General features: G+C 47.5%; 24 non-coding genes across 24 annotated transcripts; 8 read left to right on the top strand and 16 right to left on the bottom strand.

Annotated features, from left to right (window-relative positions):
• Positions 1-1,752: 1,752 nt before the first annotated feature.
• TRNAW-CCA (transfer RNA tryptophan (anticodon CCA)) lies at positions 1,753-1,824 on the bottom strand. Its single transcript has one exon. It is a non-coding gene; the product is annotated as a tRNA-Trp (tRNA).
• A 248-nt stretch (positions 1,825-2,072) lies between these two features.
• Positions 2,073-2,146, bottom strand: TRNAN-GUU (transfer RNA asparagine (anticodon GUU)). Its single transcript has one exon. It is a non-coding gene; the product is annotated as a tRNA-Asn (tRNA).
• Positions 2,147-2,353: 207 nt separating this feature from the next.
• TRNAG-GCC (transfer RNA glycine (anticodon GCC)) lies at positions 2,354-2,424 on the top strand. Its single transcript has one exon. It is a non-coding gene; the product is annotated as a tRNA-Gly (tRNA).
• Positions 2,425-4,177: 1,753 nt separating this feature from the next.
• TRNAW-CCA (transfer RNA tryptophan (anticodon CCA)) lies at positions 4,178-4,249 on the bottom strand. The gene has a single exon. It is a non-coding gene; the product is annotated as a tRNA-Trp (tRNA).
• A 248-nt stretch (positions 4,250-4,497) lies between these two features.
• Positions 4,498-4,571, bottom strand: TRNAN-GUU (transfer RNA asparagine (anticodon GUU)). Its single transcript has one exon. It is a non-coding gene; the product is annotated as a tRNA-Asn (tRNA).
• A 207-nt stretch (positions 4,572-4,778) lies between these two features.
• Positions 4,779-4,849, top strand: TRNAG-GCC (transfer RNA glycine (anticodon GCC)). The gene has a single exon. It is a non-coding gene; the product is annotated as a tRNA-Gly (tRNA).
• Positions 4,850-6,618: 1,769 nt separating this feature from the next.
• Positions 6,619-6,690, bottom strand: TRNAW-CCA (transfer RNA tryptophan (anticodon CCA)). The gene has a single exon. It is a non-coding gene; the product is annotated as a tRNA-Trp (tRNA).
• Positions 6,691-6,938: 248 nt separating this feature from the next.
• Positions 6,939-7,012, bottom strand: TRNAN-GUU (transfer RNA asparagine (anticodon GUU)). Its single transcript has one exon. It is a non-coding gene; the product is annotated as a tRNA-Asn (tRNA).
• A 207-nt stretch (positions 7,013-7,219) lies between these two features.
• TRNAG-GCC (transfer RNA glycine (anticodon GCC)) lies at positions 7,220-7,290 on the top strand. The gene has a single exon. It is a non-coding gene; the product is annotated as a tRNA-Gly (tRNA).
• Positions 7,291-9,059: 1,769 nt separating this feature from the next.
• TRNAW-CCA (transfer RNA tryptophan (anticodon CCA)) lies at positions 9,060-9,131 on the bottom strand. Its single transcript has one exon. It is a non-coding gene; the product is annotated as a tRNA-Trp (tRNA).
• Positions 9,132-9,379: 248 nt separating this feature from the next.
• On the bottom strand, positions 9,380-9,453 carry TRNAN-GUU (transfer RNA asparagine (anticodon GUU)). The gene has a single exon. It is a non-coding gene; the product is annotated as a tRNA-Asn (tRNA).
• A 207-nt stretch (positions 9,454-9,660) lies between these two features.
• On the top strand, positions 9,661-9,731 carry TRNAG-GCC (transfer RNA glycine (anticodon GCC)). Its single transcript has one exon. It is a non-coding gene; the product is annotated as a tRNA-Gly (tRNA).
• Positions 9,732-11,484: 1,753 nt separating this feature from the next.
• TRNAW-CCA (transfer RNA tryptophan (anticodon CCA)) lies at positions 11,485-11,556 on the bottom strand. Its single transcript has one exon. It is a non-coding gene; the product is annotated as a tRNA-Trp (tRNA).
• Positions 11,557-11,804: 248 nt separating this feature from the next.
• On the bottom strand, positions 11,805-11,878 carry TRNAN-GUU (transfer RNA asparagine (anticodon GUU)). The gene has a single exon. It is a non-coding gene; the product is annotated as a tRNA-Asn (tRNA).
• Positions 11,879-12,085: 207 nt separating this feature from the next.
• TRNAG-GCC (transfer RNA glycine (anticodon GCC)) lies at positions 12,086-12,156 on the top strand. The gene has a single exon. It is a non-coding gene; the product is annotated as a tRNA-Gly (tRNA).
• A 1,753-nt stretch (positions 12,157-13,909) lies between these two features.
• TRNAW-CCA (transfer RNA tryptophan (anticodon CCA)) lies at positions 13,910-13,981 on the bottom strand. Its single transcript has one exon. It is a non-coding gene; the product is annotated as a tRNA-Trp (tRNA).
• Positions 13,982-14,229: 248 nt separating this feature from the next.
• Positions 14,230-14,303, bottom strand: TRNAN-GUU (transfer RNA asparagine (anticodon GUU)). The gene has a single exon. It is a non-coding gene; the product is annotated as a tRNA-Asn (tRNA).
• Positions 14,304-14,510: 207 nt separating this feature from the next.
• Positions 14,511-14,581, top strand: TRNAG-GCC (transfer RNA glycine (anticodon GCC)). The gene has a single exon. It is a non-coding gene; the product is annotated as a tRNA-Gly (tRNA).
• Positions 14,582-16,350: 1,769 nt separating this feature from the next.
• TRNAW-CCA (transfer RNA tryptophan (anticodon CCA)) lies at positions 16,351-16,422 on the bottom strand. The gene has a single exon. It is a non-coding gene; the product is annotated as a tRNA-Trp (tRNA).
• Positions 16,423-16,670: 248 nt separating this feature from the next.
• On the bottom strand, positions 16,671-16,744 carry TRNAN-GUU (transfer RNA asparagine (anticodon GUU)). Its single transcript has one exon. It is a non-coding gene; the product is annotated as a tRNA-Asn (tRNA).
• A 207-nt stretch (positions 16,745-16,951) lies between these two features.
• On the top strand, positions 16,952-17,022 carry TRNAG-GCC (transfer RNA glycine (anticodon GCC)). The gene has a single exon. It is a non-coding gene; the product is annotated as a tRNA-Gly (tRNA).
• Positions 17,023-18,791: 1,769 nt separating this feature from the next.
• On the bottom strand, positions 18,792-18,863 carry TRNAW-CCA (transfer RNA tryptophan (anticodon CCA)). Its single transcript has one exon. It is a non-coding gene; the product is annotated as a tRNA-Trp (tRNA).
• Positions 18,864-19,111: 248 nt separating this feature from the next.
• On the bottom strand, positions 19,112-19,185 carry TRNAN-GUU (transfer RNA asparagine (anticodon GUU)). The gene has a single exon. It is a non-coding gene; the product is annotated as a tRNA-Asn (tRNA).
• A 207-nt stretch (positions 19,186-19,392) lies between these two features.
• On the top strand, positions 19,393-19,463 carry TRNAG-GCC (transfer RNA glycine (anticodon GCC)). The gene has a single exon. It is a non-coding gene; the product is annotated as a tRNA-Gly (tRNA).
• Positions 19,464-20,055: the final 592 nt, after the last annotated feature.

Genomic DNA, 20,055 nt, shown 5'->3' with positions numbered 1-20,055 from the left:
CTTTGTTTTCGAAAGGAAATATATGAACTCAGTGGGGAATAAAATGGTAAGCAGTGACCCCGACGTGATTTGACCACGCAACCTTCTGATCTGGAGTCAGACGCGCTACCGTTGCGCCACAAGGTCCTTACACTTACAGCCTTCAAGCCAGATCAACAAATGCTGATGGCCTTTTGACTTATTTTCCCCTCCTCATATGCCTACAGTTGTATTACAGGGCTAGGCCTTTTGTTTTCTATCCTAATTATGAAATTGACTGCAGGTGCAGAGAGAACGCAGAGGATTGAAATGTTCAGATAAAGGGTCTTAAGCAGGAGAGAGCAGAGGTACGTATCTGTGTTTCATTAAAGTGTTTCATGCCGGCAAAAAGGATACTTCCCTGGGTGGGCTTGAACCACCAACCTTTCTGTTAACAACCGAACGCGCTAACCATTTGCACCACAGAGGTTAATAACTGTAGCTCAGTTCCTGAGACTCAATATATATCTTGATAATTGTGTGCCTGCCTGGAGCTTGTGTTATATAATGCGTCTTTATGCCATACAGCATTTCTCATTTGCTTAGTGTCTTGTTATTGTTGGACGTAATGATGAATAGACTACTGTCTAATGGTCTTAGAGCCAGTATTACTACCGGTCCCAGTGTATGAGACACATACATGACTTTTCTGTTGCCTGCTTAGCATAGCTCCCTGCTCCTCTGTAGGTGTGCTACCAGCCAGTAAGGCGTGTGCCTTGCCCATCAGATGTGTTATGTTAGACTTGACTTCTCTGTGAGCAAAGTCTCCCTCCCATAGCAGGTGCTTTCTCTGAACTCTTGACTTGTAAGACTGCTGGGAAAGGCCCTCCCTAGCCCCTCACTCAGATAGATACATTTACCTTCAGAGCTCAGCTTTGGAGAAAGAGATTGGGGAGAGAGCAAATAGGGGAAGGCCCATGGTGCACACTTTATTTTACATAAAAGCAGGGGCTTGTGGGAGGACAGGGACAAGAGGGTTCTCAGGGAAAGAAATCCCAGGAGTATTGATGGCTAGGCCCTGAAACACAACAATCCCGGATTGGCAAGGCACAATATGCCTGTGCAACAGGCCTGACCCTAGGCTTCCGGAGTTCTTGGTCACAAAAGGCTCCAGTGATCTAAGCCCGACCAGGGCTGTGCCCGACCAGGGCTGTAGGCCGCGTTGGGAGCGCGTTAGGGACGCGTAAAGGGACGCAGGGCGCAGAACTCTGCCCGTTTCACCCCAGCATTTAGGGGAGGACACAGAATCTGGGAAAGCCAGTGGGAAGGATTTTCCAGGAGGAGAGTTCAGTGAGATAATCTGAAACACAATAGTGCTGGTGATCTGGCGGGTGCATTCTGTGAACCACTTTTGTCGGGAGCAGCCTGCCATCATGCCCTGATAAACACAACTCTAGTCCCAAGCCAGTGACCTCAGCAAATGCAAAGACATTCATAGTTATAGTCTCCTGCATCTGATTCTTGCCATCTTCATGTGAAACGTTGGCGTTATCATGTCTGCTGCGCACACTTTGTTCATATGTGTACAATTTAAGTGTGTGCACCTGATCACTGTCTTGGGCAGAGCTCTGCCTGTGAACAACCTATGTGAAGCATTGGTGGTTCAGTGGTAGAAGTCTCGCCTGCCACGCGGGAGGCCCGGGTTCGATTCCCGGCCAATGCAAGACTGCTTTCTTTTGACTTTGTTTTCGAAAGGAAATATATGACCTCAGTGGGGAATAAAATGGTAAGCAGTGACCCCGACGTGATTTGGACACGCAACCTTCTGATCTGGAGTCAGACGCGCTACCGTTGCGCCACGAGGTCCTTACACTTACAGCTTTCGGAGCCAGATCAACAAATGCTGTGGGCCTTTTGACTTATTTTCCCCTCCTCATATGCCTACAGTTGTATTACAGAGCTTGACCTTTTGTTTTCTATCCTAATTATGAAATTGACTGCAGGTGCCGAGAGAACGCAGAGAATTGAAATATTCAGGGAAAGGGTGTCCAGCAGGAGAGAGCAAAGGTATGTATCTGTTTTCCATTCAAGTGTTTCATTCAGGCAAAATAATACGTCCCTGGGTGGGCTTGAACCACCAACCTTTCGGTTAACAGCCGAACGCGCTAACCGATTGCGCCACAGAGACGAGTGACTACAGCATCTTTCCTTAGACTCAATATATATCTTGATATGTATGTGCCTGCCTGGAGCTTGTCTTATATAAGCCATCATCATGTGAAACTTTGGCGTTGTCATGTCTGCTGCGCACACTTTGTTCATATGTGTACAATTTAAGTGTGTGCACCTGATCACTGTCTTGGACAGAGCTATGCCTGTGAACTCCCCATGTGAAGCATTGGTGGTTCAGTGGTAGAATTCTCGCCTGCCACGCGGGAGGCCCGGGTTCGATTCCCGGCCAATGCAAGGCTGCGTTCCTTTGACTTTGTTTTCGAAAGGAAATATATGAACTCAGTGGGGAATAAAATGGTAAGCAGTGACCCCGACGTGATTTGACCACGCAACCTTCTGATCTGGAGTCAGACGCGCTACCGTTGCGCCACAAGGTCCTTACACTTACAGCCTTCAAGCCAGATCAACAAATGCTGATGGCCTTTTGACTTATTTTCCCCTCCTCATATGCCTACAGTTGTATTACAGGGCTAGGCCTTTTGTTTTCTATCCTAATTATGAAATTGACTGCAGGTGCAGAGAGAACGCAGAGGATTGAAATGTTCAGATAAAGGGTCTTAAGCAGGAGAGAGCAGAGGTACGTATCTGTGTTTCATTAAAGTGTTTCATGCCGGCAAAAAGGATACTTCCCTGGGTGGGCTTGAACCACCAACCTTTCTGTTAACAACCGAACGCGCTAACCATTTGCACCACAGAGGTTAATAACTGTAGCTCAGTTCCTGAGACTCAATATATATCTTGATAATTGTGTGCCTGCCTGGAGCTTGTGTTATATAATGCGTCTTTATGCCATACAGCATTTCTCATTTGCTTAGTGTCTTGTTATTGTTGGACGTAATGATGAATAGACTACTGTCTAATGGTCTTAGAGCCAGTATTACTACCGGTCCCAGTGTATGAGACACATACATGACTTTTCTGTTGCCTGCTTAGCATAGCTCCCTGCTCCTCTGTAGGTGTGCTACCAGCCAGTAAGGCGTGTGCCTTGCCCATCAGATGTGTTATGTTAGACTTGACTTCTCTGTGAGCAAAGTCTCCCTCCCATAGCAGGTGCTTTCTCTGAACTCTTGACTTGTAAGACTGCTGGGAAAGGCCCTCCCTAGCCCCTCACTCAGATAGATACATTTACCTTCAGAGCTCAGCTTTGGAGAAAGAGATTGGGGAGAGAGCAAATAGGGGAAGGCCCATGGTGCACACTTTATTTTACATAAAAGCAGGGGCTTGTGGGAGGACAGGGACAAGAGGGTTCTCAGGGAAAGAAATCCCAGGAGTATTGATGGCTAGGCCCTGAAACACAACAATCCCGGATTGGCAAGGCACAATATGCCTGTGCAACAGGCCTGACCCTAGGCTTCCGGAGTTCTTGGTCACAAAAGGCTCCAGTGATCTAAGCCCGACCAGGGCTGTAGGCCGCATTGGGAGCGCGTTAGGGACGCGTAAAGGGACGCAGGGCGCAGAACTCTGCCCGTTTCACCCCAGCATTTAGGGGAGGACACAGAATCTGGGAAAGCCAGTGGGAAGGATTTTCCAGGAGGAGAGTTCAGTGAGATAATCTGAAACACAATAGTGCTGGTGATCTGGCGGGTGCATTCTGTGAACCACTTTTGTCGGGAGCAGCCTGCCATCATGCCCTGATAAACACAACTCTAGTCCCAAGCCAGTGACCTCAGCAAATGCAAAGACATTCATAGTTATAGTCTCCTGCATCTGATTCTTGCCATCTTCATGTGAAACGTTGGCGTTATCATGTCTGCTGCGCACACTTTGTTCATATGTGTACAATTTAAGTGTGTGCACCTGATCACTGTCTTGGGCAGAGCTCTGCCTGTGAACAACCCATGTGAAGCATTGGTGGTTCAGTGGTAGTATTCTCGCCTGCCACGCGGGAGGCCCGGGTTCGATTCCCGGCCAATGCAAGACTGCTTTCTTTTGACTTTGTTTTCGAAAGGAAATATATGACCTCAGTGGGGAATAAAATGGTAAGCAGTGACCCCGACGTGATTTGAACACGCAACCTTCTGATCTGGAGTCAGACGCGCTACCGTTGCGCCACGAGGTCCTTACACTTACAGCTTTCGGAGCCAGATCAACAAATGCTGTGGGCCTTTTGACTTATTTTCCCCTCCTCATATGCCTACAGTTGTATTACAGAGCTTGACCTTTTGTTTTCTATCCTAATTATGAAATTGACTGCAGGTGCCGAGAGAACGCAGAGAATTGAAATATTCAGGGAAAGGGTGTCCAGCAGGAGAGAGCAAAGGTATGTATCTGTTTTCCATTCAAGTGTTTCATGCAGGCAAAATAATACGTCCCTGGGTGGGCTTGAACCACCAACCTTTTAGTTAACAGCCGAACGCGCTAACCGATTGCACCACAGAGACGAGTGACTACAGCATTTTTCCTTAGACTCAATATATATCTTGATATGTATGTGCCTGCCTGGAGCTTGTCTTATATAAGCCATCATCATGTGAAACTTTGGCGTTGTCATGTCTGCTGCGCACACTTTGTTCATATGTGTACAATTTAAGTGTGTGCACCTGATCACTGTCTTGGACAGAGCTATGCCTGTGAACTCCCCATGTGAAGCATTGGTGGTTCAGTGGTAGAATTCTCGCCTGCCACGCGTGAGGCCCGGGTTCGATTCCCGGCCAATGCAAGGCTGCGTTCCTTTGACTTTGTTTTCGAAAGGAAATATATGAACTCAGTGGGGAATAAAATGGTAAGCAGTGACCCCGACGTGATTTGACCACGCAACCTTCTGATCTGGAGTCAGACGCGCTACCGTTGCGCCACAAGGTCCTTACACTTACAGCCTTCAAGCCAGATCAACAAATGCTGATGGCCTTTTGACTTATTTTCCCCTCCTCATATGCCTACAGTTGTATTACAGGGCTAGGCCTTTTGTTTTCTATCCTAATTATGAAATTGACTGCAGGTGCAGAGAGAACGCAGAGGATTGAAATGTTCAGATAAAGGGTCTTAAGCAGGAGAGAGCAGAGGTACGTATCTGTGTTTCATTAAAGTGTTTCATGCAGGCAAAAAGGATACTTCCCTGGGTGGGCTTGAACCACCAACCTTTCTGTTAACAACCGAACGCGCTAACCATTTGCACCACAGAGGTTAATAACTGTAGCACAGTTCCTGAGACTCAATATATATCTTGATAATTGTGTGCCTGCCTGGAGCTTGTGTTATATAATGCGTCTTTATGCCATACAGCATTTCTCATTTGCTTAGTGTCTTGTTATTGTTGGACGTAATGATGAATAGACTACTGTCTAATGGTCTTAGAGCCAGTATTACTACCGGTCCCAGTGTATGAGACACATACATGACTTTTCTGTTGCCTGCTTAGCATAGCTCCCTGCTCCTCTGTAGGTGTGCTACCAGCCAGTAAGGCGTGTGCCTTGCCCATCAGATGTGTTATGTTAGACTTGACTTCTCTGTGAGCAAAGTCTCCCTCCCATAGCAGGTGCTTTCTCTGAACTCTTGACTTGTAAGACTGCTGGGAAAGGCCCTCCCTAGCCCCTCACTCAGATAGATACATTTACCTTCAGAGCTCAGCTTTGGAGAAAGAGATTGGGGAGAGAGCAAATAGGGGAAGGCCCATGGTGCACACTTTATTTTACATAAAAGCTGGGGCTTGTGGGAGGACAGGGACAAGAGGGTTCTCAGGGAAAGAAATCCCAGGAGTATTGATGGCTAGGCCCTGAAACACAACAATCCCGGATTGGCAAGGCACAATATGCCTGTGCAACAGGCCTGACCCTAGGCTTCCGGAGTTCTTGGTCACAAAAGGCTCCAGTGATCTAAGCCCGACCAGGGCTGTGCCCGACCAGGGCTGTAGGCTGCGTTGGGAGCGCGTTAGGGACGCGTAAAGGGACGCAGGGCGCAGAACTCTGCCCGTTTCACCCCAGCATTTAGGGGAGGACACAGAATCTGGGAAAGCCAGTGGGAAGGATTTTCCAGGAGGAGAGTTCAGTGAGATAATCTGAAACACAATAGTGCTGGTGATCTGGCGGGTGCATTCTGTGAACCACTTTTGTCGGGAGCAGCCTGCCATCATGCCCTGATAAACACAACTCTAGTCCCAAGCCAGTGACCTCAGCAAATGCAAAGACATTCATAGTTATAGTCTCCTGCATCTGATTCTTGCCATCTTCATGTGAAACGTTGGCGTTATCATGTCTGCTGCGCACACTTTGTTCATATGTGTACAATTTAAGTGTGTGCACCTGATCACTGTCTTGGGCAGAGCTCTGCCTGTGAACAACCCATGTGAAGCATTGGTGGTTCAGTGGTAGTATTCTCGCCTGCCACGCGGGAGGCCCGGGTTCGATTCCCGGCCAATGCAAGACTGCTTTCTTTTGACTTTGTTTTCGAAAGGAAATATATGACCTCAGTGGGGAATAAAATGGTAAGCAGTGACCCCGACGTGATTTGAACACGCAACCTTCTGATCTGGAGTCAGACGCGCTACCGTTGCGCCACGAGGTCCTTACACTTACAGCTTTCGGAGCCAGATCAACAAATGCTGTGGGCCTTTTGACTTATTTTCCCCTCCTCATATGCCTACAGTTGTATTACAGAGCTTGACCTTTTGTTTTCTATCCTAATTATGAAATTGACTGCAGGTGCCGAGAGAACGCAGAGAATTGAAATATTCAGGGAAAGGGTGTCCAGCAGGAGAGAGCAAAGGTATGTATCTGTTTTCCATTCAAGTGTTTCATGCAGGCAAAATAATACGTCCCTGGGTGGGCTTGAACCACCAACCTTTTAGTTAACAGCCGAACGCGCTAACCGATTGCACCACAGAGACGAGTGACTACAGCATTTTTCCTTAGACTCAATATATATCTTGATATGTATGTGCCTGCCTGGAGCTTGTCTTATATAAGCCATCATCATGTGAAACTTTGGCGTTGTCATGTCTGCTGCGCACACTTTGTTCATATGTGTACAATTTAAGTGTGTGCACCTGATCACTGTCTTGGACAGAGCTATGCCTGTGAACTCCCCATGTGAAGCATTGGTGGTTCAGTGGTAGAATTCTCGCCTGCCACGCGTGAGGCCCGGGTTCGATTCCCGGCCAATGCAAGGCTGCGTTCCTTTGACTTTGTTTTCGAAAGGAAATATATGAACTCAGTGGGGAATAAAATGGTAAGCAGTGACCCCGACGTGATTTGACCACGCAACCTTCTGATCTGGAGTCAGACGCGCTACCGTTGCGCCACAAGGTCCTTACACTTACAGCCTTCAAGCCAGATCAACAAATGCTGATGGCCTTTTGACTTATTTTCCCCTCCTCATATGCCTACAGTTGTATTACAGGGCTAGGCCTTTTGTTTTCTATCCTAATTATGAAATTGACTGCAGGTGCAGAGAGAACGCAGAGGATTGAAATGTTCAGATAAAGGGTCTTAAGCAGGAGAGAGCAGAGGTACGTATCTGTGTTTCATTAAAGTGTTTCATGCAGGCAAAAAGGATACTTCCCTGGGTGGGCTTGAACCACCAACCTTTCTGTTAACAACCGAACGCGCTAACCATTTGCACCACAGAGGTTAATAACTGTAGCACAGTTCCTGAGACTCAATATATATCTTGATAATTGTGTGCCTGCCTGGAGCTTGTGTTATATAATGCGTCTTTATGCCATACAGCATTTCTCATTTGCTTAGTGTCTTGTTATTGTTGGACGTAATGATGAATAGACTACTGTCTAATGGTCTTAGAGCCAGTATTACTACCGGTCCCAGTGTATGAGACACATACATGACTTTTCTGTTGCCTGCTTAGCATAGCTCCCTGCTCCTCTGTAGGTGTGCTACCAGCCAGTAAGGCGTGTGCCTTGCCCATCAGATGTGTTATGTTAGACTTGACTTCTCTGTGAGCAAAGTCTCCCTCCCATAGCAGGTGCTTTCTCTGAACTCTTGACTTGTAAGACTGCTGGGAAAGGCCCTCCCTAGCCCCTCACTCAGATAGATACATTTACCTTCAGAGCTCAGCTTTGGAGAAAGAGATTGGGGAGAGAGCAAATAGGGGAAGGCCCATGGTGCACACTTTATTTTACATAAAAGCTGGGGCTTGTGGGAGGACAGGGACAAGAGGGTTCTCAGGGAAAGAAATCCCAGGAGTATTGATGGCTAGGCCCTGAAACACAACAATCCCGGATTGGCAAGGCACAATATGCCTGTGCAACAGGCCTGACCCTAGGCTTCCGGAGTTCTTGGTCACAAAAGGCTCCAGTGATCTAAGCCCGACCAGGGCTGTGCCCGACCAGGGCTGTAGGCCGCGTTGGGAGCGCGTTAGGGACGCGTAAAGGGACGCAGGGCGCAGAACTCTGCCCGTTTCACCCCAGCATTTAGGGGAGGACACAGAATCTGGGAAAGCCAGTGGGAAGGATTTTCCAGGAGGAGAGTTCAGTGAGATAATCTGAAACACAATAGTGCTGGTGATCTGGCGGGTGCATTCTGTGAACCACTTTTGTCGGGAGCAGCCTGCCATCATGCCCTGATAAACACAACTCTAGTCCCAAGCCAGTGACCTCAGCAAATGCAAAGACATTCATAGTTATAGTCTCCTGCATCTGATTCTTGCCATCTTCATGTGAAACGTTGGCGTTATCATGTCTGCTGCGCACACTTTGTTCATATGTGTACAATTTAAGTGTGTGCACCTGATCACTGTCTTGGGCAGAGCTCTGCCTGTGAACAACCTATGTGAAGCATTGGTGGTTCAGTGGTAGAAGTCTCGCCTGCCACGCGGGAGGCCCGGGTTCGATTCCCGGCCAATGCAAGACTGCTTTCTTTTGACTTTGTTTTCGAAAGGAAATATATGACCTCAGTGGGGAATAAAATGGTAAGCAGTGACCCCGACGTGATTTGGACACGCAACCTTCTGATCTGGAGTCAGACGCGCTACCGTTGCGCCACGAGGTCCTTACACTTACAGCTTTCGGAGCCAGATCAACAAATGCTGTGGGCCTTTTGACTTATTTTCCCCTCCTCATATGCCTACAGTTGTATTACAGAGCTTGACCTTTTGTTTTCTATCCTAATTATGAAATTGACTGCAGGTGCCGAGAGAACGCAGAGAATTGAAATATTCAGGGAAAGGGTGTCCAGCAGGAGAGAGCAAAGGTATGTATCTGTTTTCCATTCAAGTGTTTCATTCAGGCAAAATAATACGTCCCTGGGTGGGCTTGAACCACCAACCTTTCGGTTAACAGCCGAACGCGCTAACCGATTGCGCCACAGAGACGAGTGACTACAGCATCTTTCCTTAGACTCAATATATATCTTGATATGTATGTGCCTGCCTGGAGCTTGTCTTATATAAGCCATCATCATGTGAAACTTTGGCGTTGTCATGTCTGCTGCGCACACTTTGTTCATATGTGTACAATTTAAGTGTGTGCACCTGATCACTGTCTTGGACAGAGCTATGCCTGTGAACTCCCCATGTGAAGCATTGGTGGTTCAGTGGTAGAATTCTCGCCTGCCACGCGGGAGGCCCGGGTTTGATTCCCGGCCAATGCAAGGCTGCGTTCCTTTGACTTTGTTTTCGAAAGGAAATATATGAACTCAGTGGGGAATAAAATGGTAAGCAGTGACCCCGACGTGATTTGACCACGCAACCTTCTGATCTGGAGTCAGACGCGCTACCGTTGCGCCACAAGGTCCTTACACTTACAGCCTTCAAGCCAGATCAACAAATGCTGATGGCCTTTTGACTTATTTTCCCCTCCTCATATGCCTACAGTTGTATTACAGGGCTAGGCCTTTTGTTTTCTATCCTAATTATGAAATTGACTGCAGGTGCAGGGAGAACGCAGAGGATTGAAATGTTCAGATAAAGGGTCTTAAGCAGGAGAGAGCAGAGGTACGTATCTGTGTTTCATTAAAGTGTTTCATGCCGGCAAAAAGGATACTTCCCTGGGTGGGCTTGAACCACCAACCTTTCTGTTAACAACCGAACGCGCTAACCATTTGCACCACAGAGGTTAATAACTGTAGCTCAGTTCCTGAGACTCAATATATATCTTGATAATTGTGTGCCTGCCTGGAGCTTGTGTTATATAATGCGTCTTTATGCCATACAGCATTTCTCATTTGCTTAGTGTCTTGTTATTGTTGGACGTAATGATGAATAGACTACTGTCTAATGGTCTTAGAGCCAGTATTACTACCGGTCCCAGTGTATGAGACACATACATGACTTTTCTGTTGCCTGCTTAGCATAGCTCCCTGCTCCTCTGTAGGTGTGCTACCAGCCAGTAAGGCGTGTGCCTTGCCCATCAGATGTGTTATGTTAGACTTGACTTCTCTGTGAGCAAAGTCTCCCTCCCATAGCAGGTGCTTTCTCTGAACTCTTGACTTGTAAGACTGCTGGGAAAGGCCCTCCCTAGCCCCTCACTCAGATAGATACATTTACCTTCAGAGCTCAGCTTTGGAGAAAGAGATTGGGGAGAGAGCAAATAGGGGAAGGCCCATGGTGCACACTTTATTTTACATAAAAGCAGGGGCTTGTGGGAGGACAGGGACAAGAGGGTTCTCAGGGAAAGAAATCCCAGGAGTATTGATGGCTAGGCCCTGAAACACAACAATCCCGGATTGGCAAGGCACAATATGCCTGTGCAACAGGCCTGACCCTAGGCTTCCGGAGTTCTTGGTCACAAAAGGCTCCAGTGATCTAAGCCCGACCAGGGCTGTAGGCCGCGTTGGGAGCGCGTTAGGGACGCGTAAAGGGACGCAGGGCGCAGAACTCTGCCCGTTTCACCCCAGCATTTAGGGGAGGACACAGAATCTGGGAAAGCCAGTGGGAAGGATTTTCCAGGAGGAGAGTTCAGTGAGATAATCTGAAACACAATAGTGCTGGTGATCTGGCGGGTGCATTCTGTGAACCACTTTTGTCGGGAGCAGCCTGCCATCATGCCCTGATAAACACAACTCTAGTCCCAAGCCAGTGACCTCAGCAAATGCAAAGACATTCATAGTTATAGTCTCCTGCATCTGATTCTTGCCATCTTCATGTGAAACGTTGGCGTTATCATGTCTGCTGCGCACACTTTGTTCATATGTGTACAATTTAAGTGTGTGCACCTGATCACTGTCTTGGGCAGAGCTCTGCCTGTGAACAACCTATGTGAAGCATTGGTGGTTCAGTGGTAGAAGTCTCGCCTGCCACGCGGGAGGCCCGGGTTCGATTCCCGGCCAATGCAAGACTGCTTTCTTTTGACTTTGTTTTCGAAAGGAAATATATGACCTCAGTGGGGAATAAAATGGTAAGCAGTGACCCCGACGTGATTTGGACACGCAACCTTCTGATCTGGAGTCAGACGCGCTACCGTTGCGCCACGAGGTCCTTACACTTACAGCTTTCGGAGCCAGATCAACAAATGCTGTGGGCCTTTTGACTTATTTTCCCCTCCTCATATGCCTACAGTTGTATTACAGAGCTTGACCTTTTGTTTTCTATCCTAATTATGAAATTGACTGCAGGTGCCGAGAGAACGCAGAGAATTGAAATATTCAGGGAAAGGGTGTCCAGCAGGAGAGAGCAAAGGTATGTATCTGTTTTCCATTCAAGTGTTTCATTCAGGCAAAATAATACGTCCCTGGGTGGGCTTGAACCACCAACCTTTCGGTTAACAGCCGAACGCGCTAACCGATTGCGCCACAGAGACGAGTGACTACAGCATCTTTCCTTAGACTCAATATATATCTTGATATGTATGTGCCTGCCTGGAGCTTGTCTTATATAAGCCATCATCATGTGAAACTTTGGCGTTGTCATGTCTGCTGCGCACACTTTGTTCATATGTGTACAATTTAAGTGTGTGCACCTGATCACTGTCTTGGACAGAGCTATGCCTGTGAACTCCCCATGTGAAGCATTGGTGGTTCAGTGGTAGAATTCTCGCCTGCCACGCGGGAGGCCCGGGTTCGATTCCCGGCCAATGCAAGGCTGCGTTCCTTTGACTTTGTTTTCGAAAGGAAATATATGAACTCAGTGGGGAATAAAATGGTAAGCAGTGACCCCGACGTGATTTGACCACGCAACCTTCTGATCTGGAGTCAGACGCGCTACCGTTGCGCCACAAGGTCCTTACACTTACAGCCTTCAAGCCAGATCAACAAATGCTGATGGCCTTTTGACTTATTTTCCCCTCCTCATATGCCTACAGTTGTATTACAGGGCTAGGCCTTTTGTTTTCTATCCTAATTATGAAATTGACTGCAGGTGCAGAGAGAACGCAGAGGATTGAAATGTTCAGATAAAGGGTCTTAAGCAGGAGAGAGCAGAGGTACGTATCTGTGTTTCATTAAAGTGTTTCATGCCGGCAAAAAGGATACTTCCCTGGGTGGGCTTGAACCACCAACCTTTCTGTTAACAACCGAACGCGCTAACCATTTGCACCACAGAGGTTAATAACTGTAGCTCAGTTCCTGAGACTCAATATATATCTTGATAATTGTGTGCCTGCCTGGAGCTTGTGTTATATAATGCGTCTTTATGCCATACAGCATTTCTCATTTGCTTAGTGTCTTGTTATTGTTGGACGTAATGATGAATAGACTACTGTCTAATGGTCTTAGAGCCAGTATTACTACCGGTCCCAGTGTATGAGACACATACATGACTTTTCTGTTGCCTGCTTAGCATAGCTCCCTGCTCCTCTGTAGGTGTGCTACCAGCCAGTAAGGCGTGTGCCTTGCCCATCAGATGTGTTATGTTAGACTTGACTTCTCTGTGAGCAAAGTCTCCCTCCCATAGCAGGTGCTTTCTCTGAACTCTTGACTTGTAAGACTGCTGGGAAAGGCCCTCCCTAGCCCCTCACTCAGATAGATACATTTACCTTCAGAGCTCAGCTTTGGAGAAAGAGATTGGGGAGAGAGCAAATAGGGGAAGGCCCATGGTGCACACTTTATTTTACATAAAAGCAGGGGCTTGTGGGAGGACAGGGACAAGAGGGTTCTCAGGGAAAGAAATCCCAGGAGTATTGATGGCTAGGCCCTGAAACACAACAATCCCGGATTGGCAAGGCACAATATGCCTGTGCAACAGGCCTGACCCTAGGCTTCCGGAGTTCTTGGTCACAAAAGGCTCCAGTGATCTAAGCCCGACCAGGGCTGTAGGCCGCATTGGGAGCGCGTTAGGGACGCGTAAAGGGACGCAGGGCGCAGAACTCTGCCCGTTTCACCCCAGCATTTAGGGGAGGACACAGAATCTGGGAAAGCCAGTGGGAAGGATTTTCCAGGAGGAGAGTTCAGTGAGATAATCTGAAACACAATAGTGCTGGTGATCTGGCGGGTGCATTCTGTGAACCACTTTTGTCGGGAGCAGCCTGCCATCATGCCCTGATAAACACAACTCTAGTCCCAAGCCAGTGACCTCAGCAAATGCAAAGACATTCATAGTTATAGTCTCCTGCATCTGATTCTTGCCATCTTCATGTGAAACGTTGGCGTTATCATGTCTGCTGCGCACACTTTGTTCATATGTGTACAATTTAAGTGTGTGCACCTGATCACTGTCTTGGGCAGAGCTCTGCCTGTGAACAACCCATGTGAAGCATTGGTGGTTCAGTGGTAGTATTCTCGCCTGCCACGCGGGAGGCCCGGGTTCGATTCCCGGCCAATGCAAGACTGCTTTCTTTTGACTTTGTTTTCGAAAGGAAATATATGACCTCAGTGGGGAATAAAATGGTAAGCAGTGACCCCGACGTGATTTGAACACGCAACCTTCTGATCTGGAGTCAGACGCGCTACCGTTGCGCCACGAGGTCCTTACACTTACAGCTTTCGGAGCCAGATCAACAAATGCTGTGGGCCTTTTGACTTATTTTCCCCTCCTCATATGCCTACAGTTGTATTACAGAGCTTGACCTTTTGTTTTCTATCCTAATTATGAAATTGACTGCAGGTGCCGAGAGAACGCAGAGAATTGAAATATTCAGGGAAAGGGTGTCCAGCAGGAGAGAGCAAAGGTATGTATCTGTTTTCCATTCAAGTGTTTCATGCAGGCAAAATAATACGTCCCTGGGTGGGCTTGAACCACCAACCTTTTAGTTAACAGCCGAACGCGCTAACCGATTGCACCACAGAGACGAGTGACTACAGCATTTTTCCTTAGACTCAATATATATCTTGATATGTATGTGCCTGCCTGGAGCTTGTCTTATATAAGCCATCATCATGTGAAACTTTGGCGTTGTCATGTCTGCTGCGCACACTTTGTTCATATGTGTACAATTTAAGTGTGTGCACCTGATCACTGTCTTGGACAGAGCTATGCCTGTGAACTCCCCATGTGAAGCATTGGTGGTTCAGTGGTAGAATTCTCGCCTGCCACGCGTGAGGCCCGGGTTCGATTCCCGGCCAATGCAAGGCTGCGTTCCTTTGACTTTGTTTTCGAAAGGAAATATATGAACTCAGTGGGGAATAAAATGGTAAGCAGTGACCCCGACGTGATTTGACCACGCAACCTTCTGATCTGGAGTCAGACGCGCTACCGTTGCGCCACAAGGTCCTTACACTTACAGCCTTCAAGCCAGATCAACAAATGCTGATGGCCTTTTGACTTATTTTCCCCTCCTCATATGCCTACAGTTGTATTACAGGGCTAGGCCTTTTGTTTTCTATCCTAATTATGAAATTGACTGCAGGTGCAGAGAGAACGCAGAGGATTGAAATGTTCAGATAAAGGGTCTTAAGCAGGAGAGAGCAGAGGTACGTATCTGTGTTTCATTAAAGTGTTTCATGCAGGCAAAAAGGATACTTCCCTGGGTGGGCTTGAACCACCAACCTTTCTGTTAACAACCGAACGCGCTAACCATTTGCACCACAGAGGTTAATAACTGTAGCACAGTTCCTGAGACTCAATATATATCTTGATAATTGTGTGCCTGCCTGGAGCTTGTGTTATATAATGCGTCTTTATGCCATACAGCATTTCTCATTTGCTTAGTGTCTTGTTATTGTTGGACGTAATGATGAATAGACTACTGTCTAATGGTCTTAGAGCCAGTATTACTACCGGTCCCAGTGTATGAGACACATACATGACTTTTCTGTTGCCTGCTTAGCATAGCTCCCTGCTCCTCTGTAGGTGTGCTACCAGCCAGTAAGGCGTGTGCCTTGCCCATCAGATGTGTTATGTTAGACTTGACTTCTCTGTGAGCAAAGTCTCCCTCCCATAGCAGGTGCTTTCTCTGAACTCTTGACTTGTAAGACTGCTGGGAAAGGCCCTCCCTAGCCCCTCACTCAGATAGATACATTTACCTTCAGAGCTCAGCTTTGGAGAAAGAGATTGGGGAGAGAGCAAATAGGGGAAGGCCCATGGTGCACACTTTATTTTACATAAAAGCTGGGGCTTGTGGGAGGACAGGGACAAGAGGGTTCTCAGGGAAAGAAATCCCAGGAGTATTGATGGCTAGGCCCTGAAACACAACAATCCCGGATTGGCAAGGCACAATATGCCTGTGCAACAGGCCTGACCCTAGGCTTCCGGAGTTCTTGGTCACAAAAGGCTCCAGTGATCTAAGCCCGACCAGGGCTGTGCCCGACCAGGGCTGTAGGCCGCGTTGGGAGCGCGTTAGGGACGCGTAAAGGGACGCAGGGCGCAGAACTCTGCCCGTTTCACCCCAGCATTTAGGGGAGGACACAGAATCTGGGAAAGCCAGTGGGAAGGATTTTCCAGGAGGAGAGTTCAGTGAGATAATCTGAAACACAATAGTGCTGGTGATCTGGCGGGTGCATTCTGTGAACCACTTTTGTCGGGAGCAGCCTGCCATCATGCCCTGATAAACACAACTCTAGTCCCAAGCCAGTGACCTCAGCAAATGCAAAGACATTCATAGTTATAGTCTCCTGCATCTGATTCTTGCCATCTTCATGTGAAACGTTGGCGTTATCATGTCTGCTGCGCACACTTTGTTCATATGTGTACAATTTAAGTGTGTGCACCTGATCACTGTCTTGGGCAGAGCTCTGCCTGTGAACAACCCATGTGAAGCATTGGTGGTTCAGTGGTAGTATTCTCGCCTGCCACGCGGGAGGCCCGGGTTCGATTCCCGGCCAATGCAAGACTGCTTTCTTTTGACTTTGTTTTCGAAAGGAAATATATGACCTCAGTGGGGAATAAAATGGTAAGCAGTGACCCCGACGTGATTTGAACACGCAACCTTCTGATCTGGAGTCAGACGCGCTACCGTTGCGCCACGAGGTCCTTACACTTACAGCTTTCGGAGCCAGATCAACAAATGCTGTGGGCCTTTTGACTTATTTTCCCCTCCTCATATGCCTACAGTTGTATTACAGAGCTTGACCTTTTGTTTTCTATCCTAATTATGAAATTGACTGCAGGTGCCGAGAGAACGCAGAGAATTGAAATATTCAGGGAAAGGGTGTCCAGCAGGAGAGAGCAAAGGTATGTATCTGTTTTCCATTCAAGTGTTTCATGCAGGCAAAATAATACGTCCCTGGGTGGGCTTGAACCACCAACCTTTTAGTTAACAGCCGAACGCGCTAACCGATTGCACCACAGAGACGAGTGACTACAGCATTTTTCCTTAGACTCAATATATATCTTGATATGTATGTGCCTGCCTGGAGCTTGTCTTATATAAGCCATCATCATGTGAAACTTTGGCGTTGTCATGTCTGCTGCGCACACTTTGTTCATATGTGTACAATTTAAGTGTGTGCACCTGATCACTGTCTTGGACAGAGCTATGCCTGTGAACTCCCCATGTGAAGCATTGGTGGTTCAGTGGTAGAATTCTCGCCTGCCACGCGTGAGGCCCGGGTTCGATTCCCGGCCAATGCAAGGCTGCGTTCCTTTGACTTTGTTTTCGAAAGGAAATATATGAACTCAGTGGGGAATAAAATGGTAAGCAGTGACCCCGACGTGATTTGACCACGCAACCTTCTGATCTGGAGTCAGACGCGCTACCGTTGCGCCACAAGGTCCTTACACTTACAGCCTTCAAGCCAGATCAACAAATGCTGATGGCCTTTTGACTTATTTTCCCCTCCTCATATGCCTACAGTTGTATTACAGGGCTAGGCCTTTTGTTTTCTATCCTAATTATGAAATTGACTGCAGGTGCAGAGAGAACGCAGAGGATTGAAATGTTCAGATAAAGGGTCTTAAGCAGGAGAGAGCAGAGGTACGTATCTGTGTTTCATTAAAGTGTTTCATGCAGGCAAAAAGGATACTTCCCTGGGTGGGCTTGAACCACCAACCTTTCTGTTAACAACCGAACGCGCTAACCATTTGCACCACAGAGGTTAATAACTGTAGCACAGTTCCTGAGACTCAATATATATCTTGATAATTGTGTGCCTGCCTGGAGCTTGTGTTATATAATGCGTCTTTATGCCATACAGCATTTCTCATTTGCTTAGTGTCTTGTTATTGTTGGACGTAATGATGAATAGACTACTGTCTAATGGTCTTAGAGCCAGTATTACTACCGGTCCCAGTGTATGAGACACATACATGACTTTTCTGTTGCCTGCTTAGCATAGCTCCCTGCTCCTCTGTAGGTGTGCTACCAGCCAGTAAGGCGTGTGCCTTGCCCATCAGATGTGTTATGTTAGACTTGACTTCTCTGTGAGCAAAGTCTCCCTCCCATAGCAGGTGCTTTCTCTGAACTCTTGACTTGTAAGACTGCTGGGAAAGGCCCTCCCTAGCCCCTCACTCAGATAGATACATTTACCTTCAGAGCTCAGCTTTGGAGAAAGAGATTGGGGAGAGAGCAAATAGGGGAAGGCCCATGGTGCACACTTTATTTTACATAAAAGCTGGGGCTTGTGGGAGGACAGGGACAAGAGGGTTCTCAGGGAAAGAAATCCCAGGAGTATTGATGGCTAGGCCCTGAAACACAACAATCCCGGATTGGCAAGGCACAATATGCCTGTGCAACAGGCCTGACCCTAGGCTTCCGGAGTTCTTGGTCACAAAAGGCTCCAGTGATCTAAGCCCGACCAGGGCTGTGCCCGACCAGGGCTGTAGGCCGCGTTGGGAGCGCGTTAGGGACGCGTAAAGGGACGCAGGGCGCAGAACTCTGCCCGTTTCACCCCAGCATTTAGGGGAGGACACAGAATCTGGGAAAGCCAGTGGGAAGGATTTTCCAGGAGGAGAGTTCAGTGAGATAATCTGAAACACAATAGTGCTGGTGATCTGGCGGGTGCATTCTGTGAACCACTTTTGTCGGGAGCAGCCTGCCATCATGCCCTGATAAACACAACTCTAGTCCCAAGCCAGTGACCTCAGCAAATGCAAAGACATTCATAGTTATAGTCTCCTGCATCTGATTCTTGCCATCTTCATGTGAAACGTTGGCGTTATCATGTCTGCTGCGCACACTTTGTTCATATGTGTACAATTTAAGTGTGTGCACCTGATCACTGTCTTGGGCAGAGCTCTGCCTGTGAACAACCTATGTGAAGCATTGGTGGTTCAGTGGTAGAAGTCTCGCCTGCCACGCGGGAGGCCCGGGTTCGATTCCCGGCCAATGCAAGACTGCTTTCTTTTGACTTTGTTTTCGAAAGGAAATATATGACCTCAGTGGGGAATAAAATGGTAAGCAGTGACCCCGACGTGATTTGGACACGCAACCTTCTGATCTGGAGTCAGACGCGCTACCGTTGCGCCACGAGGTCCTTACACTTACAGCTTTCGGAGCCAGATCAACAAATGCTGTGGGCCTTTTGACTTATTTTCCCCTCCTCATATGCCTACAGTTGTATTACAGAGCTTGACCTTTTGTTTTCTATCCTAATTATGAAATTGACTGCAGGTGCCGAGAGAACGCAGAGAATTGAAATATTCAGGGAAAGGGTGTCCAGCAGGAGAGAGCAAAGGTATGTATCTGTTTTCCATTCAAGTGTTTCATTCAGGCAAAATAATACGTCCCTGGGTGGGCTTGAACCACCAACCTTTCGGTTAACAGCCGAACGCGCTAACCGATTGCGCCACAGAGACGAGTGACTACAGCATCTTTCCTTAGACTCAATATATATCTTGATATGTATGTGCCTGCCTGGAGCTTGTCTTATATAAGCCATCATCATGTGAAACTTTGGCGTTGTCATGTCTGCTGCGCACACTTTGTTCATATGTGTACAATTTAAGTGTGTGCACCTGATCACTGTCTTGGACAGAGCTATGCCTGTGAACTCCCCATGTGAAGCATTGGTGGTTCAGTGGTAGAATTCTCGCCTGCCACGCGGGAGGCCCGGGTTTGATTCCCGGCCAATGCAAGGCTGCGTTCCTTTGACTTTGTTTTCGAAAGGAAATATATGAACTCAGTGGGGAATAAAATGGTAAGCAGTGACCCCGACGTGATTTGACCACGCAACCTTCTGATCTGGAGTCAGACGCGCTACCGTTGCGCCACAAGGTCCTTACACTTACAGCCTTCAAGCCAGATCAACAAATGCTGATGGCCTTTTGACTTATTTTCCCCTCCTCATATGCCTACAGTTGTATTACAGGGCTAGGCCTTTTGTTTTCTATCCTAATTATGAAATTGACTGCAGGTGCAGGGAGAACGCAGAGGATTGAAATGTTCAGATAAAGGGTCTTAAGCAGGAGAGAGCAGAGGTACGTATCTGTGTTTCATTAAAGTGTTTCATGCCGGCAAAAAGGATACTTCCCTGGGTGGGCTTGAACCACCAACCTTTCTGTTAACAACCGAACGCGCTAACCATTTGCACCACAGAGGTTAATAACTGTAGCTCAGTTCCTGAGACTCAATATATATCTTGATAATTGTGTGCCTGCCTGGAGCTTGTGTTATATAATGCGTCTTTATGCCATACAGCATTTCTCATTTGCTTAGTGTCTTGTTAT

Source organism: Lissotriton helveticus, chromosome 1_2 (assembly GCF_964261635.1).
Source record: "Lissotriton helveticus chromosome 1_2, aLisHel1.1, whole genome shotgun sequence".
NCBI lineage: Eukaryota > Metazoa > Chordata > Amphibia > Caudata > Salamandridae > Lissotriton > Lissotriton helveticus.
The sequence above is the reverse complement of the archived record's forward strand: the minus strand, read 5'-3'. Positions and strand labels throughout refer to the sequence as shown.